The sequence below is a fragment of the Triticum aestivum genome, chromosome 3B (assembly GCF_018294505.1).
Source record: "Triticum aestivum cultivar Chinese Spring chromosome 3B, IWGSC CS RefSeq v2.1, whole genome shotgun sequence".
Classification (NCBI taxonomy): Eukaryota; Viridiplantae; Streptophyta; class Magnoliopsida; order Poales; family Poaceae; genus Triticum; species Triticum aestivum.
Window position 1 is genome coordinate 129,535,104 of NC_057801.1, and position 12,365 is coordinate 129,547,468.

The window sequence follows — 12,365 nt, forward strand, 5'->3', positions numbered from 1 at the left end:
TTCGTCATGGGTCGTGGGGCGCCCACGTGATCCGTAGATGGATCTGGATTGCCTTGCTTTGTCCTCCAATATGTCTCGGAAGTCCGGCGCGTTCCCTCTTGGCTTCGTACTTTTGGAGGGATGCCGGGGTGCGGTCTTGGCTGGGGGCCTGGATGCCTCTCTGTCACGACCACGGGGTGGTCGGTCAGCCATATCGTGCGCTGGTGATGGAGGTATGTATGCTTCCTCCTCTAATCGGGGGAGCAGCTTGCGTCTTGGATAGCTTTTGGAGGGGCGTTCTAGTTTATACTCTTCGGCCGCGAGGACCTCGGTCCATCGATGGGCCAGCAGGTCCTGATTAGCTTGAAGCTGTTGCTGCTTTTTCTTTAGGCTGTTTGCCGTGGCGATAAGCCTGCGTTTAAAACGCTCTTGTTCGACGGGATCCTCGGGCACGACGAATTCGTCATCGTTGAGGCTTGCCTCGTCTTCGGAGGGAGGCATATAGTTGTAATCCTCAACCTCTTCGTCTGCCGCCCTCTCGTGAGGGCTTGCTTCTGCATCCTCCTGCGCTGAGTCTTGCTGGAGGGGATTGTCTTCGGCACTCTCTGGGGTATTATTATCTCCTGTGCCAGAATCACCATTCTTGCTGTGGCGGGATTTAAAGCGGCGCCGCTGACGCCGGCGTTTGGGTTGCTTCTTTAAAGAGTCTGCCTCCGCTGCTTCTTCGTTGTCCCCGTCTTTTGGGGTGTCCACCATGTATATGTCGTATGACGAGGTGGTCTTCCAGTGCCCTGTAGGCGCTGGTTCCTGTTCGTCTCTGGCATCGTCGTCCATAGCGTCGATGTCGTCGGAGTCGTAGTCTAGCATGTCGGTTAGATCGTCGATAGTGGCTACAAAGTGGGTGGTGGGTGGGCTCTGAATTTCTTCGTCGTCCATACCCCAACCATCCTGGCCATAGTCCGGCCAGGGCTCTCCCGATAGCGAGAGATGCTTTAGCGAATTTAGGATGTCGCCAAAGGGCGAGTGTTGGAAGATGTCCGCGGCGGTGAATTCCATAACCGGCGCCCAATCCGAATCGATTGGTAGGGGCGCGGGAGGTTCAGAGTCCGGCAAGGAGTCCAGAACCTTGGAATCACGAGTTTCGCAGGGGACAGGATTAGTGTTCGGCTCCATCGCCGTGGATGTTGAAGCCCCTAGGGCGGCGTCTATCCACCGACCCTCGATCTGGGCGATCGGCTCCGGACTAATGGCCGAAGCGGATTCATGTGCGGCCACCAAGGCACTGTTCGGCGGCAGAGCTAGATCATGCCCGTCGTTACAGTGCGGCGCGCTTGGCTGTGGCTCGACTCCGTCGGAGATCAAGTCTCCGCGGATATCGGCCGTGAAGTTTAGGCTTCCGAATCTGACCTGGCGGCCAGGGGCGTAGCTTTCGATCTGCTCCAGATGGCCAAGTGAATTAGCCCGCAGTGCGAAGCCGCCGAATACGAAGATCTGTCCGGGGAGAAAAGTCTCACCCTGGACAGCGTTGTTGGTTGAAGATGCCATCGGGCCTATCGGTGACGGCACAGAGGAACTCTCAATGAAAGCACCAATGTCGGTGTCAAAACCGGCGGATCTCGGGTAGGGGGTCCCGAACTGTGCGTCTAGGCGGATGGTAACAGGAGACGAGGGACACGATGTTTTTACCCAGGTTCGGGCCCTCTTGATGGAGGTAAAACCCTACGTCCTGCTTGATTAATATTGATGATATGAGTAGTACAAGAGTGGATCTACCATGAGATCAAGGAGGCTAAACCCTAAAGCTAGCCTATGGTATGATTGTTGTAATGTATGTTGTCCTACGGACTAAAGCCCTCCGGTTTATATAGACACCGGAGGAGGCTAGGGTTACACAGAGTTGGTTACAATGGTAGGAGATCTACATATCCGTATCGCCAAGCTTGCCTTCCACGCCAAGGAAAGTCCCATCCGGACACGGGACGAAGTCTTCAATCTTGTATCTTCGTAGTCTTGGAGTCCGGCGGACGATGATAGTCCGGCTGTCCGGACACCCCCTAGTCCAGGACTCCCTCAGTGGTGCTATCGTACATCCACGTTGATGGAGACTTCAACCCACGAAGGATAACTTGCGCGAGTCCATGGAGGGCTCCACCCATGAAGGGTCCACAAAGAAGCAACCTTGTCTATCCCACCATGGCCATCTCCCACGAAGGACTTGCCTCACTAGCGGTAGATCTTCACGAAGTAGGCGATCTCCTTGCCCTTACAAACTCCTTGGTTCAACTCCACAATATTGTCGGAGGCTCCCAAGTGACACCTAGCCAATCTAGGAGACACCACTCTCCAAGAAGTAACAAATGGTGCGTTGATGATGAACTCCTTGCTCTTGTGCTTCAAATGATAGTCTCCCCAACACTCAACTCTCTCTCTGATAGGTTTTGGATCTGGTGGAAAGAAGATTTGAGTGGAAAGCAACTTGGGGAAGGCTAGAGATCAAGATTCATATGGTAGGAATGGAATATCTTGGCCTCAACACATGAGTAGGTAGTTCTCTCTCAGAAAATGTATGCTGGAAGTGTAGGTTCGTTCTGATGGCTCTCTCCACGAATGAAGAGGAGGTGGAGGGGTATATATAGCCTCCACACAAAATCTAACCATTACACACAATCTAACAAACTCCGTGGGACCGAGTCAACAAACTCGGTCGGACCGATTTAGTAAATCTACTGACCGTTAGGATTTTCGGTGGGACCGATATGCAACTCGGTAGGACCGGTATGGTTAGGGTTAGGGCATAACGTAATCTTGGTGAGACCGATTACACAAACTCGGTGAGACCGATTTTGGTAATAAGCTTTCCAGAGAGTTGGTCAGGCAAACTCGGTTGGACCGATTACAGAAACTCGGTAAGACCGATTTTGGTAATGAGTCAACCAGGAAGTTTGCATTGTAATCTCGGTAGTACCGATTGCTCAAACTCGGTGAGACCGATTTTGGTAATGGACATACACAGAGAGATTACAATCCCATCTCGGTGAGACCGAGATCCCTATCGGTAAGACCAATTTGCCTAGGGTTTGTGGCAGTGGCTATGACATCTGAACTCGGTGGCGCCGGATAGAAATAATCGGTGTGGCCGAGTTTGACTTTAGGTTTAGGTCATATGTGTGGAAGTGGGAAATTAGTTGAGGGTTTTGGAGCATATCACTAAGAACTGTGGAGCAAGAAACTCATTAAGCAACACCTGATCCCTTCTTGATAGTATTGGCTTTTCCTATAGACTCAATGTGATCTTGGATCACTAAAATATAAAATGAAGAGTCTTGAGCTTGAAGCTTGAGCCAATCCTTTGTCCTTAGCATCTTGAAGGAGTTCCCACATCCTTTAGTCCATGCCACTCCATTGTTGAACTTATCTGAAACATACTAGATAAAAGTGTTAGTCCAACAAGAGATATGTTGACATTAATTACCAAAACCACCTAGGGAGCACTTGTGCTTTCAATATCCCCCTTTTTGGTAATTGATGACAACATACATCAAAGCTTTAGATAAAGATATAAAGAATAGCAAGTAAAGCTTTGGAAAGACATGTAACAAGCATAGGCTCCCCCTACATGTATGCAATCATGTGAATATGGAATATAAAAGCATGTGAGAGCATAACCATGATAGAGCAGGCAATGTGTTACATGTATCTTGGCCATATGCATCAGAGCGAAGAATACTAAGGAAAATACCTTCATGCCCATGGGTTCTTCTTGCAAACAGTATGTACATCAGCAAGAATTCCTCATACACATGATTGTGATGCATATACTTACCTTGTAGTCTTGAGTTGGCTTAGGATGGAATGAACCTGCGTAAACAAGGTTAGATAACACAGGTACATCTACTAGCCAGAGCAAACAGAAGAAACCACAAGAATACCAAGACTGGGATGACATGTAGAGAGTGAGTACTAAGTACCACATTGGATTAGACATGTCCCCAAGAGTAAAGATGTGCAATGAATTTAAGTGATTTATTTCCCTTAGATGTCTTGCTCCCCCTGAATCTAGCATGGGATACTGGGAGAAGATAGGGAACAGAAAATCAGAGCTGAAAGATATAAATGAACAGAGCTAATGCAAACTAATGCAAATAAGCACATATGAACATGTCTTTCCCCTCAAGAAGACATGTGGCATCTCTCCTCTTGAACACCAAGCATCTGGGATCCTTGAGAAATACTTTCTACGTGAGTATTCTCTCCCCCTGGAGATCTCTTTCTCCCCCTGAGGAGGTGATGCTCTCTCTCCGATGTGATCTCTCTAAGTGATAAGCTTTGATGTGATCTCTCTCTCCCCCTTTGACATCAATTTCCAAGAAGGGTTTGATCCTTGAGACACAGTCCAAAGCATGTATAAAAATGTGATGCTTGTAGAGGACAAGATTCATTGAGTGGAGCTGGATCAGAAGAAACACAGAATAAGTGGCAAACTGTTTTTCCTGCTGTGAAATCGGTGGCACCGAGTGGTATGCTTCGGTTGTGCCGAAGGATTCGGTTGGACCGAAAACAACAAATCGGTGAAACCGAGTTCATCGCAGAGAAAACATTTGTCACCTCAGCTCACTAGACTAGTAAGATCTCACAAAGATTTGCAAGGAATTTACTGAATGATATGCAATGAATTGGATGCAGAATATGCAGAGTAAACAGAAAGAAATCTAGATGAAGTGTTTTTTTTGAAAGGGGAAACAAATATGCATGAGACAAATGCAAAAACACAGAAAGGAACACAAGAGAACTTCATCTAGAGATGGTCGGCGACAAAGTCACCTATGTTAGAGTATATTGACTTAGGAGTCAAGTGAGATCACTTGATCATAGGTCATACTCATCGTTTAATCTCAAAATGGGGTTGCCATTTTTCGTTTAAGCATCTTGATGTATTCACATCTTGTCGAGTTGCTTTAGCTCATGACTTGGAGTAAAGCTTCTCGAAGATGGAATAACATACCTTGGTTGATGGTGTAGTCCATGTAGTTGAACTTGTGTGGGTTGCTCAAGGTTGATATAGCTCATCAAGAATTGAGAGCACCACTTGGAATTTGAGTCCATCTACCTACATGGGTTAGTTCTTGCAAGGAAGAGAACTTGTGTATCCAAAGATGACAATCATGAAGCTCAACATAGAATTTGTCAAAGGATATGTTTGAGTGGTTCCGTGCTTCCTTGTATTCAACCACCATAGTGTAGAAACTTGGTGATGTAGAGATTGCTCAAGATGTGAGTAGATCACAATCTCACGGAATTTGATTCCACCAAGTACCTACATGGGTTAGATAACATGCAAGATGCAAATATATCCAAGACATAAGATTTTCATCATAAGAGAAATATCAAGGATTAGTCATAAGCTCATGTCTTGCATGTATCCAATGGAGTTTCTACTCCAAGTTTGAAGCATCAATGATGTTCAATTCTCCTCTTAGCCTGCAAAACACTTTCTCATCAAGAGGTTTAGTGAAAATATCCGCTAATTGCTTTTCGGTGCGAACATGCTTAAGATCAATGTCACCCTTAGCAACATGATCTCGAGTGAAATGATGACGAACTTCAATATGCTTAGTTCGAGAATGTTGTACAGGATTATGACCAATTCTAATAGCACTTTCATTGTCACAAAGCAATGGAACATGTTTCACATATATCCCATAATCTTTAAGAGTTTGGGTCATCCAAAGCAATTGAGCACAACATGAACCAACGACAATGTATTCCGCTTCGGCGGTGGATAAGGATACCGAGTTTTGTTTCTTGGAGGACCAAGACACAAGAGATCTACCAAGAAATTGACAAGTACCCGAAGTGGACTTTCTATCAACCTTGTCTCCGGCATAGTCCGAGTCGGAGTAGCCAACAAGATCGAAAGAGGCCCTCTTAGGATACCAAATGCCAAAGTTTGGTGTATGGATTAAGTATCTCACTATCCTTTTCACGGCCTTAAGATGACATTCTTTAGGAGCATCTTTATATCGTGCACACATGCACACACTTAGCATGATATCGGGACGTGAAGCACATAGATATAACAATGAACCAATCATAGAGCGATAAACCTTTTGATCAACCGGTTCACCATCTTTGGTCAAGTCAAGATGTCCACTAGTAGGCATGGTTGTAGACATACCTTTGCATTCTTGCATATTGAACTTCTTGAATAGTTCCTTGGTGTACTTTGTTTGAGAGACAAAGGTACCTTCCTTAGTTTGCTTGATTTGCAACCCAAGAAAGAATTTGAGTTCACTCATCATAGACATCTCAAATTTCTCCGACATTAGCTTCCCAAACTTTTCACTAAAATGAGGGTTAGTTGAACCAAATATAATATCATCAACATAGATTTGACACACAAATAGTTCTCCATTAACCCTTTTAGTAAAAAGTGTGGAATCAATTTTCCCAATTTCAAAGCCTTTTTCAATAAGGAACTTGGTCAAGCATTTATACCACGCTCTAGGAGATTGTTCAAGACCATACAGGGCTTTGTGAAGTTTGTAAACATGATTTGGTTTCTTAGGATTGACAAAGCCGGGAGGTTGCTTAACATAAACTTCCTCCTCTATTTCACCATTTAGAAAAGCACTTTTAATGTCCATTTGGTACAAGGTGATATCATGATGATTAGGATAGGCAAGAAAGATGCGAATGGACTCAAGTCTAGCAACAGGAGCATAAGTCTCACCATAGTCCATACCTTCGACTTGTGTGTAGCCTTGGGCAACGAGACGTGCTTTGTTGAGAACTACTTGTCCATCTTCCTCTTGCTTGTTGCGAAACACCCATTTGGTACCGATGATGTTGTGGTTGTTGTCGGGCTTCTCAACCAATGTCCAAACTTGGTTCGTCTGAAAGTTGTGTAGCTCTTCATGCATAGCATTTATCCAATCCGGATCTTCCAAAGCTTCTTTGACCTTCATAGGTTCAATGCTAGAGATGAAAGAATAGTTTTCACAAAAGTTAGCTAAACGAGTTTTAGAGCGAGTGATTCTCTCGGTTTGAATATCATTGTAGATTTGCTCGACGGGGTGGTCTTTAGCAACTCTTGCTCGAACTCGTGAAAGCTTTTGCTTGTTTCTTAGTTGAACTTCTTCTTCATATTGTTCTTCTTCTTGGCCTTCTTCATTGTTGGCGTTGTCGTTCTCTTGTCGTGGTGGATAAGGAGGTTGTTGACGTTCATCTTGATGCACTTCCTCGTTTTCTTCCTCTTGGTGTGTCCCACTTGTGGATGCTTCCGTATCAACTCTTGGTTCACCTTGTCGTGAAGTAGAAGCTTCCACTTGGATGGACGAGGTACTCTCCTTCACTTCCGTTGGACGAACCTTGCCAATAGACAAGTCTTGGATTGCTTCCGAGGGATCTTTGTATCCTACATCAATTGGCAATTGCTCTACTTGCGAGCCGTTAGTTTCATCAAACTTCACATCTACCGTCTCTTCAACCTTTCGGGTGAAATTGTTGTAGACACGGTAAGTGTGAGAGTTTGAGCCATAACCTAGTAGGAAACCTTCATGAGACTTAGGAGCAAATTTAGAACGACGACGCTTATCAAGAATGTAGCACTTTGAGTCGAATACTCGAAAGTATCCAACTTGGGGTTTGTTACCGGTGAGGAGCTCGTATGCCGAGTAGCTTGTGAAGATACAAGCGATTTGTTGCATGACAAGCTGTCTCAACCGCTTCTGCCCAAAAGTGCTTCGGCGTCTTGTACTCATCAAGCATCGTTCTCGCATTTCGATGAGCGTCCAGTTCTTCCTCTCAACAACTCCATTTTGTTGAGGTGTGTACGTAGCCGAGAACTCGTGTGAAATCCCTTCTTCGTCAAGAAAGGTGTCCACATTTGCATTCTTGAACTCCGTTTCGTTGTCGCTGCGAACCTTCTTGATCTTCACTTCAAATTGATTTTGGGCCTTCCTAGCGAAGTTTTTGAAGATCTTTTGGACCTGCGATTTATCATCGAGAAAGAACACCCAAGTAAATCTTGAAAAATCATCAACTATAACTAGACCAAAAGAATTTCCACCGAGACTCTTGTAAGAGTTGGGACCAAAAAGATCCATGTGAAGTAGCTCGAGTGGCCTCCTCCAACCTGTTTACCTGCTTGACAAGCACTGCAAAGTCTATCCTTATCAAATATGACATCATTAACTCCAAGGCTATGATTTCCTTTAATAAGCTTGTCAACGTTTTTCATGCCAACGTGACCTAATCGTCTATGCCATAACCAACCTTTTGAGGATTTAGCAATGAAGCAAGTTTTAGGTTGAGCCTTTTTAGTGAAATCAACAATGTAAAGATCACCTCTACGTATACCGGTAAAGACCATTTTATGATTATCTCTACGAAACACTTGGCAATCTACTTCAGTAAATAGGACATTGAAACCGAAATCAGCAAGTCTAGATACTGAAAGTAAGTTGTAGCCAAGAGATTCAACGAGCATGACATTTTGTATGGAGCTATCATGTGATATGGCCACCTTACCGAGGCCAACCACCTTACCCTTTGAGTTGTCACCGAAAGTGACATACTTTCGAGGACTATCATTTTCAGCAAGCTCACGAAACATGTCTTTATCTCCGGTCATGTGATCGGTACATCCACTATCAAGAACCCATTCCTTTCCTCCTGACATATATCCACGAAGATTTGCCATAAGACCAAAATGTCTCATTGCATCATCAAGATCAAAGTCACTATCATCATCCTCATCATAGTATCCATGTTCAACATCGTCATGTGGTGGATCAAATCCTAGAGAGGGTAATTCGTTAGAGTGAGTTTGACAATGATCTTGCTTATGAATTTTTATAGCTTCGGAAATGATTTCACTAATAATTCCAATATCTCCTTTAGCACGCATAAGGTTTGTAAGCTCAAATAGACGATCACCAAACATAGGATCACTAGTATTAAACTTACTCAAGGCAATAGACTTATGGAGAATTTCATCTAGATTTTTCAAGGAATAATTTGGAAAGCATTCCTCAAGAAATTTCCATATAGTGTAGGCACACTTAAGAGTAGGCAAACATCCAATCAAGTTTCTAGGCAATCCTCTAATGATAAGTTTGGCAGTTCTAAGATTCCTAATCATAACAATTGACTCATCAAGGGTAGGATGAATAGGGTCAACATGAGGTGCACAAGGGTTAGCAATGTACTTGTTCAAATGATATTGATTGAAAATTACAAGCATCTCAGTTTTCCACTCATGAAAATACTCTCCATCAAGAATAGGCACTCTATGTCTAAGACTCCCCAAAGTAGACTCATCCATCTTCCTCCAATGGTGATTAAACCAAGGCAATGGAGACCAATGCTCTGATACCACTTGTAGGACCTTGAGAAGAGGTGTCTGGAGGGGGGTGATTAGACACTAAGTACCAAAGTTGCAATTTTTAAGATCTTTAAGTTTAAGTGGAGTTTAGGTGCAAGTTTAACATTCACAATACATATCAAGTAAGCATGCAAAGAGTATATGAGCAGCGGAAAGTAAAGCATGCAACTTGCAAGAATGTAAAGGAAAGGGTTTTGGAGGATTCAAACGCAATTGGAGACACGGATGTTTTTGTCGTGGTTCCGATAGGTGGTGCTATCGTACATCCACGTTGATGGAGACTTCAACCCACGAAGGGTAACGGTTGCGCGAGTCCACGGAGGGCTCCACCCACGAAGGATCCACGAAGAAGCAACCTTGTCTATCCTACCATGGCCGTCGCCCACGAAGGACTTGCCTCACTAGCGGTAGATCTTCATGAAGTAGGCGATCTCCTTGCACTTACAAACTCCTTGGTTCAACTCCACAATCTTGTCGGAGGCTCCCAAGTGACACCTAGCCAATCTAGGAGACACCACTCTCCAAGAAGTAACAAATGGTGCGTTGATGATGAACTCCTTGCTCTTGTGCTTCAAATGATAGTCTCCCGAACACTCAACTCTCTCTCATAGGTTTTGGATCTGGTGGAAATAAGATTTGAGTGGAAAGCAACTTGGGGAAGGCTAGAGATCAAGATTCATATGGTAGGAATGGAATATCTTGGCCTCAACACATGAGTAGGTAGTTCTCTCTCAGAAAATGTATGCTGGAAGTGTAGGTTCGTTTTGATGGCTCTCTCCACGAATGAAGAGGAGGTGGAGGGGTATATATAGCCTCCACACAAAATCTAACCGTTACACACAATCTACCAAACTCGGTGGGACCGAGTCAACAAACTCGGTCGGACCAATTTAGTAAATCTAGTGACCGTTAGGATTTTCGGTGGGACCGATATGCAACTCGGTAGGACCAATATGGTTAGGGTTAGGGCATAACGTAATCTCGGTGAGACCGATTACACAAACTCGGTGAGACCGATTTTGGTAATAAGCTTTCCAAAAGTTGGTCAGGCAAACTCGGTTGGACCGATTACACAAACTCGGTAAGACCGATTTTGGTAATGAGTCAACCAGGAAGTTTGCATTGTAATCTCGGTAGTACCGATTGCTCAAACTCGGTGAGACCGATTTTGGTAATGGACATACACAAAGAGATTACAATCCCATCTCGGTGAGACCGAGATCCCTATCGGTAAGACCAATTTGCCTAGGGTTTGTGGCAGTGGCTATGACATCTGAACTCGGTGGCGCTGGATAGAAAGAATCGGTGGGGCCGAGTTTGACTTTAGGTTTAGGTCATATGTGTGGAAGTGGGAAAGTAGTTGAGGGTTTTGGAGCATATCACTAAGCACTGTGGAACAAGAAACTCATTAAGCAACACCTCATCCCTTCTTGATAGTATTGGCTTTTCCTATAGACTCAATGTGATCTTGGATCACTAAAATATAAAATGAAGAGTCTTGAGCTTGAAGCTTGAGCCAATCCTTTGTCCTTAGCATCTTGAAGGAGATCCCACATCCTTTAGTCCATGCCACTCCATTGTTGAACTTATCTGAAACATACTAGATAAAAGTGTTAGTCCAACAAGAGATATGTTCACATTAATTACCAAAACCACCTAGGGAGCACTTGTGCTTTCAGAGAGTGAGTTGAGTGTTCGGGAGACTATCATTTGAAGCACAAGAGCAAGGAGTTCATCATCAACACACCATCTATTACCTTTTGGAGAATGGTGTCTTCTAGATTGGTTAGGTGTCACTTGGGAGCCTCTGACAAGATTGTGGAGTGAACCAAGGAGTTTGTAAGGGCAAGGAGATCGCCTACTTCGTGAAGATATACCCTAGTGAGGCAAGTCCTTCGTGGGCGATGGCCATGGTGGGATAGACAAGGTTTCTTCTTCGTGGACCCTTCGTGGGTGGAGCCCTTCGTGGACTCGCGCAGCCGTTACCCTTCGTGGGTTGAAGTCTCCATCAACGTGTCGGAACCACGACAAAAACATCCGTGTCTCCTATTGTGTTTGCACTCTCCAAACCCTTCCCTTTACATTCTTGCAAGTTGCATGCTCTACTTTTCGCTGCTTATATACTCTTTGCATGCTTGCTTGAATTGTGTTAAGATTGCTTGACTTGTTCTAAGTTGTTAAAATCTTCCAAGAACTAAAATTGGGAAAAGGTTAAGTTTTTATTTGGTCAAGTAGTCTAATCACCCCCCTCTAGACATACTTTCGATCCTACAATCGGTATCAAAGCTTTGGTCTCCATTCCCCTTGATTCCATAGCTTTTGGTGATCATAGCATTGGTTTCAGAACCTAGGAGAGTATGGCGTCTAGCGAGGGAAATTACCACCGTAGAGGTCCTTACATTGATGGTACTAATTTTGCTAGTTGGAAGCATAAGATGAAAATGCATAGTCTTGGACATAAGCCCGCCATTTGGGCTATTGTGTGTATTGGCTTGCAAGGTGAATTCTTCAATGGGAGAGAACCGAACCGTGAAGCTACCACAGAAGAGTTGAAGATGCTGCAATACAACGCTCAAGCTTGTGATATTCTCTTCAACGGATTGTGCCCCGAAGAATTCAACAAAATCAGCCGCCTTGAGAATGCAAAGGAAATTTGGGATACTTTGATTGATATGCACGAAGGTACCAACTCCGTCAAGGAATCCAAATTGGATGTGCTTCAAAGTCAACTTGACAAGTTCAAAATGAAGGATGGTGAAGGCATCACTGAAATGTACTCTAGGCTTGCTCTCATCACAAATGAGATTACCGACTTAGGAAGTGAAGATATGACCGACAAATTCATCATCAAGAAGATCCTAAGAGCCTTGGATGGAAAATATGATATCGTGTGCACATTGATCCAAATGATGCCCAATTACAAAGATCTCGAGCCAACAGAAGTCATTGGAAGAATTGTTGCTCATGAGATGTCACCCAAGGATAAGGAAGAGCTCCACAA